Raw genomic sequence first — 6,078 nt, 5'->3', positions numbered from 1 at the left:
GGACAGCGTCTCGCTCTCGTGACGGTGTCGCCCAGCGGCCCCACGTGCGCTCCCGGGAGCGGGGCAGAAGGCGCGTGTCCTGGGAACCCCCGCGGGAAGCTCGTGGTCACCGGGATCAGCTCTTCCCGGCGGCCCGGGGAACCGGCTGACCCCGGCCGCGCCGTCCGTGTCCTCTCGGGGCCGCGGCCCTGCTTGCTCCGCGCCGCCCCCCCCAAGCAGTCTCGGATCCCCGCGCCGGCCCCACGGCCCAGCCGCCGGCCCAGGCCGGTTCCAGCGCCGCTTCCTGAGCCACGTGGCTCCGGCCGTGACCGCTCCGTCCAGGGCGACTCTGTCGACTCACCTGGGAGCATCGACGCCGGCTCAGTGGGCGACGCGTCTGCCCTCGGCTCGGCTCACGGTCCCAGCGCCCTGGCATGAGCCCCACATCGGGCTCCCGGCTCTGTGGGAGGCCGCCTTCTCGCTCTCCCTCTGCAGGCCGCACCCCTGCTTGTGCTCTCTCTGTCCTGTAAATAAGTAAAATCTTTAAAAAACACGAAGTATTCAACACAGGTGACAACTGCTTCCTTCTATATTTTTTAAAGCTTCATTTATTGGAGAGACAGAGGGAGTCGTGGGGAGGGAGAGGGAGACCTCAAGCAGACTCCCTGCGAGCGCAGACCCCCTACCCCCGACGCGGGGCTCGAACCCATGACCCTGAGATCACCACCTGAGCTGAAAGCAAGAGTCGGACCCCACACCCGCTGACTGGGCCACCAGGCGCCCCACAGCCCGTCCTGCAAAGCCCCGCACCCTTCCCCTGGCTTCCATGACACCTTCTCGGGGTCTCCACCTCCGCCGGTCTCTCCGCTCAGGGCGCCTGTCTGCGCCGTCTTCGTTTCCTTACAGATGCGCAACGTGCTCCACTCCCGCTGTGACCTTGAGCGACGTGCGACCAGCTTCTTTCTTCGGGTCAGACGTGACCTGCACCTCTCACTCCACCGCCGGTACAGACAGCCCCAGCCCCGCCGGCGGCCCGCGGCCGGCCCGACCCCGCGCTCACACATTCACCCCGGCGGCTCCCGTCGCACCGACACCCCTAGGCGGGGAGGCCCAGCCCCGGACGGCCTCCTGGGTCCCCCTTTTCCTCGGTTCCTCACGGTGAGCGCGTCGGGACGCCGGGTCGACTCCAGCCTTCGGGGCCCTCTCGAGCCCGGCGTTCTCCGTGGCCACCGTGGCAGCCCCGTCCCCGTCCCGGGTCCCCGTCCCCCGCCCGCCGCAGCCCTGTCCCTGTCCCCATCCCCGGTCCCCATCCCCGCCCGCCACAGCTGACCGAGCGCTCACCGTGAGGTCAGGTGGTCCCGACGCCCCCCTTCTCCCCGAGTCTCGCCGCATCAGAGTCCGTCTTCCTTGAAGGAGGACTGGACGCGCCTCGGCGGGTCTTAACGGGCCTCGGTCTGGTCCCTTCGGTCCCGACTCGAGCTCACCCGTGTCTGTGCACGCGGCCCTCGGTCCGCCTTGACGACCCTGCCCGCCCGCTCCTCTCCGCGAAAGCCCTTCCCGGCCGGATGAACCCTGCGGGGGGGACTGGTTCCATCCCGCGGCTGTGGCTCAGGGACAGGCCTGACAAAGGTGTACGGTTGTGCAGCCACCACCGGCTAAAACTGCCGCGGGTTCCACGCCCTCCCGGATCGCCCTCCTGGCCCTCGGTGCTCCGGGACCTGCCCTGCTCTCACCGCCTCGACCCGACTTCTGCCCACCAGTGTCGCCCTTTCCGGAGCGCGGCTCTCACGGGGAATGCTTTGTCGGCTCGACCGGGTCACGGGTGGCCCCGCCGTGCTCAGACGTCATCCTGGGGTGTCTGTGGCTGTGCTGCTGGAGGAAATTCACCTTGAACGGGCGCCCTGGAAAGCCGAGTGCCCTCCCTCTGCAGGTGGGTCTCCCCGGCCACCTGAAGACCTAACCAGGACGAGGTCTGAGCGGGAGTCAGCAACTCTGCCTGCGGAGCTGGCGCCAAGGTCTTTCCCAACGGCTGTAGTTAAACTGAAAGCGGTAGCTCTTCTGGATCTGATTTTTTCTTTTTAAGAGAAAAAAGCAGAGAGCCCAATGCGGGGCTTGATCCAGGACCCTGAGATCATGACCTGAGCCAAAGGCAGAGGCTTTAACCCACTGAGCCACCCAGGCGCCCCTGGATCTGATTTTTCTTTTAAATGAGATTTGACTACATACAATTTTGACACATTGGATTCTTTTTTTTTTTTTTTTAAGATTTTATTTATTTATTTGACAGAGACAGTGAGAGAGGGAACACAAGCAGGGGGAGTGGGAGAGGGAGAAGCAGGCTTCCCGCTGCTCAGGGAGCCTGATGCGGGACTGGATTCCAAGACCCTGAGATCATGACCTGATCATGACCCGTAGCTACACGCACACACTTCCGTGGAAGACGTACACACACTGGGTCTGTCTCTCTGAACAACGCTAACACAGCGACGTCATGAGATCACACAGCGTGTGTCCTGTCCTGTCTCCTGTCTGTCACTTCGCGTAGTGGTCTGGAAACGCGTCCCGTCAGTGGTTAGTGCCGTTCTGTGGCCGTGACGAAGACATACCACGGTCTCTCTCTGGACACTTGCATCGCCTCCGGTTTTCGGCCGTTAGGAGCAACTGCAGTTGTTGGGAAGATGTGCACGTAGGCCTTTGTGTGGACGTACGTTTTACCTGGGAGTAGGGCTGCGGAGTTGAAAGGTAAGTGAAAGTTTGCCTTTGTACGAAACTGCCAGACTGGGGGGCCTGGCGCTCAGTCAGCGTCTGCCCCCGGCTCAGATCGCGAGGGGGGATCCTGGGATGAGTCCTGGGTCGCTCCCTACTCAGCGGGGAGTCCGCATCTCCCTCCTTCTAACCCTCCCCCCATCTGCTCCTGCTCTCTTGCACGTGTGCCCACGCTCTCTCTCAAATCAATAAATTCTTTAAAAAAGAGAGAGAAACTGCCAAACTGTTTTCCAAAGTGGTTGAACGATTTCCCATTCCCACCAGCAATAGATGAGATTCACACCCTTACTGATACTGGTCTCATCTGTTTTTAAGTTTTAGCTATTATAAAAGGTGCAGTGGTATCTCGTTGAAGTTCCTCTTTGCAGTTGCCTCAAAGTTGATGGTTTTGAGCATCTGTTCATATGCTTATTTACCAGCCACAACTTCTAACCATTTTTAAATTGGGTTATGTTTTATTATTGTGCTGCACGAGTTCTTTATGTATTCTAGATGAAAGTCCTACGTCACACGTGTGTCTTGGAAATATTTTCTCACAGTTTGTAGCTTATCTGTTGATATTCTTTGAGTGTCTTTCAAAAAGTAGTTTTTTATCTTAATAAAGACCATTATATCAATTTTTTTCTTATATTTAGGACTTAAAAAAAATTTTTTTTAAGAATTTATTTATTTGACAGAGAGAGACACACAGCAAGAGAGGGAACACAAGCGGGGGAGTGGGGGAGGGGGAAGCAGGCCTCCCGCCGAACAGGGGGCCCGATGCGGGGCTCTATCCCAGGACCCTGAGACCATGACCTGAGCTGAAGGCAGAGGCTTAACCCACTGAGCCACCCAGGCGCTCCCTCTGATTCATTTTGACGTAATTTTTGCACATGGTGTGAGAGAAGGTTCAAGATTCACTTTTTTGCATGTGGACGTTGAAATGTTCTAGGACGATTTGTTGAAAAGACTGTTCTCCACTGAATTATCTTTGTGTTTTGTTCAAAATCAGTCCAACATACAGTGTAGATCAGTTTTTTAATTTATTCTTAATAATCTCTATACCCAGTGTAGGGCTTGAATTCACGACCCCAAGGTCAAGAGCTGCATGCTCTACCGAATGAGCCTGCCAAGTGCCCCGGAGTGGGTCAGTCTGAGTCACTGTCCTGTTCATGGGATCCTAATGTCGATCCTAACACAGTTGCCACAGTCTTGGTTACTGTAGCTTTAGACGAAGTCTTGAAATCAGGTAATTTGAATCCTCCAATTTTGTTTTGCAAAATTGTTTTGGCTATCTAGATTTCCATGGAATTCTATGTGGATTTCCATATACACTTTAGCATCAGCTGATAAATCTCTAATGAAAAGCCTGCTAGGATTTTGAATGGGATTCGCTGACTAAAGATCAATCCTAAAGATCAATCTGGGGAGAACTGGCATATTAGCATCCTGAGTCTCTCATTCTACAAACATGGTATTTGTCTCCATTTACTCATTTACCTCCCTCATTTCTCTCAAGGGAAGTTATTTGGGATTTCCCAGATATCTTTCTGTTACTGGCTTTTACTAGTTTAATTTTCAGGGTCAGAGGACAAACTTCATATGACGTCAAGTGTTTTCTAGTTATCGAAGTTTGCTTTATGGCCTAGAATAGTCTCCACCTTGGAGAATGTTCTGTGTACACTTAAAGATCGTACTGTCGTGTGAATTTCATACCCACCCCACCATGGCAGCAGATCGTCTTGTTATCCGTGTGGGATCCTGGGCCCAGATTTTTCTGCCGCTCCTCCAAGGTTGAAGGCGCTGGCACTCCTCCAGCAGTATTGGTTCTTTGCTTGTGTTCAAAAGCAGAACATTTCCTACTCCCCAGAGGCAAACGGATTGTCTTTATTCCTTCCCTAGAAATAACAGATTTTTACCCTGGTGGGGTGATGATTTGGTGCACCTCCCTCAGCAGCCTGAAGCGTTTGCATCCTTCAAGACAATGGTCTGGGGCAGCAGGCAGGGTCTCCTAGTCACCTGTCCCTCAGCAGTAGCCAATTACCTCCTGCAAGCCTGAACCACTGATGGGGACTTTCTGGTCCCTTGCCCTGCCTCGGGGTTTCTCTTTCCTTCTTTAAGATTTTATTTATTTGTCAGAGAGAGAGAGAGAAAACACAAGCTGGCAGAGTGGCAGGTAGAGGCAGGTAGAGGCAGGCTCCCCGCTGAGCAAAGAGCCCCATGCAGGACTCGATCCCAGGACCTTGGGACCAGGACCTGAGCTGAAGGCAGTGGCTTAACCAACTGAGCCACCCAGGCGTCCCTGCCTCAGGGTTTATGAGCCCTCCCTGTTGTAGGCCACTGGGAAAGAAGTGGGGTGTGTGTGTGTGTGCATGTACACACGTGTGCGCGTTAAGTCCCCTTATTGGACCATCTCAGCTATCCCAAATTCTTAAATTCCTTTAGGAATTCCGCATTCTAGATTGTGATTGGCTGCCTGTATGGTGGCCACTTGTCTTTTGTGCTCTTTTTAAAATGAAACGTGCGCGTGTCCCATCTCCTGTTGGAGGGCTTATCACCCTTCGGGATTGTTTGCTTTGTCCCCTGACCTCAGGTGACATGCTCAAGAAAATGTGCAACTTTAGAGGTTCTCGAGCTTTCTTCCTTGTGAAGTTAGGAGTGACAGTCTCTTGCGGCTTTCTACACCCTGTTCAGAAGAACTCTGACGACCTCTACTAACGGTGATTCCGTTACCTTCTGAAGCTCGTTATTATTGCCATTATACTTACTAAAATTTGTAATTATTTTTACTTTGTCTCCATTAAATTTGAACTCTTGTAAAGACACATACGGCTCATTATTATAACCCCTTCTGCCTAGTGCTGTATTGGACACATGGCACTTAAAAATAAATGAAAAGATATTCATGGCAGTATCTCTATTTTCAAAAACACTAACTCATCCTACAGCAAACACTGGGGGACTGAACTAGCCACAGAAGTACCGGGCAGGGAGGGCCGAGGGAGAGGAGGAACAGAAGCTGAACTGGGGAATACATTCCGGACTCCGTCTATTGTTCCAGGGGTGCAGGTCTGTGGGTCGCCAGTCTCCCCCACGTCACAGCACTGAGCACAGCACAGACCCTCCCCAGTGCCCACCGCCCAGCCGCCTCATCCTACCCCTCCTCTCCTCCAGGAACCCTGTTTGTCTCCTGAGATGAAGAATCTCTTACGGTTTGTCTCCCTCCCTGGGTCCATCTTGTTTCATTTTCCCTCCCTTCCCCTGTGATCCTCTGTCTTTGTTTCTCAAATTCCTCACAGCAGTGACAAATGGTAATTTATTCGGGACTGTCTGCCTGCAGAATCGGGCTACAGT

The sequence above is a fragment of the Mustela nigripes genome, chromosome 10 (assembly GCF_022355385.1).
Source record: "Mustela nigripes isolate SB6536 chromosome 10, MUSNIG.SB6536, whole genome shotgun sequence".
Lineage (NCBI taxonomy): Eukaryota > Metazoa > Chordata > Mammalia > Carnivora > Mustelidae > Mustela > Mustela nigripes.
The sequence above is the reverse complement of the archived record's forward strand: the minus strand, read 5'-3'. Positions refer to the sequence as shown.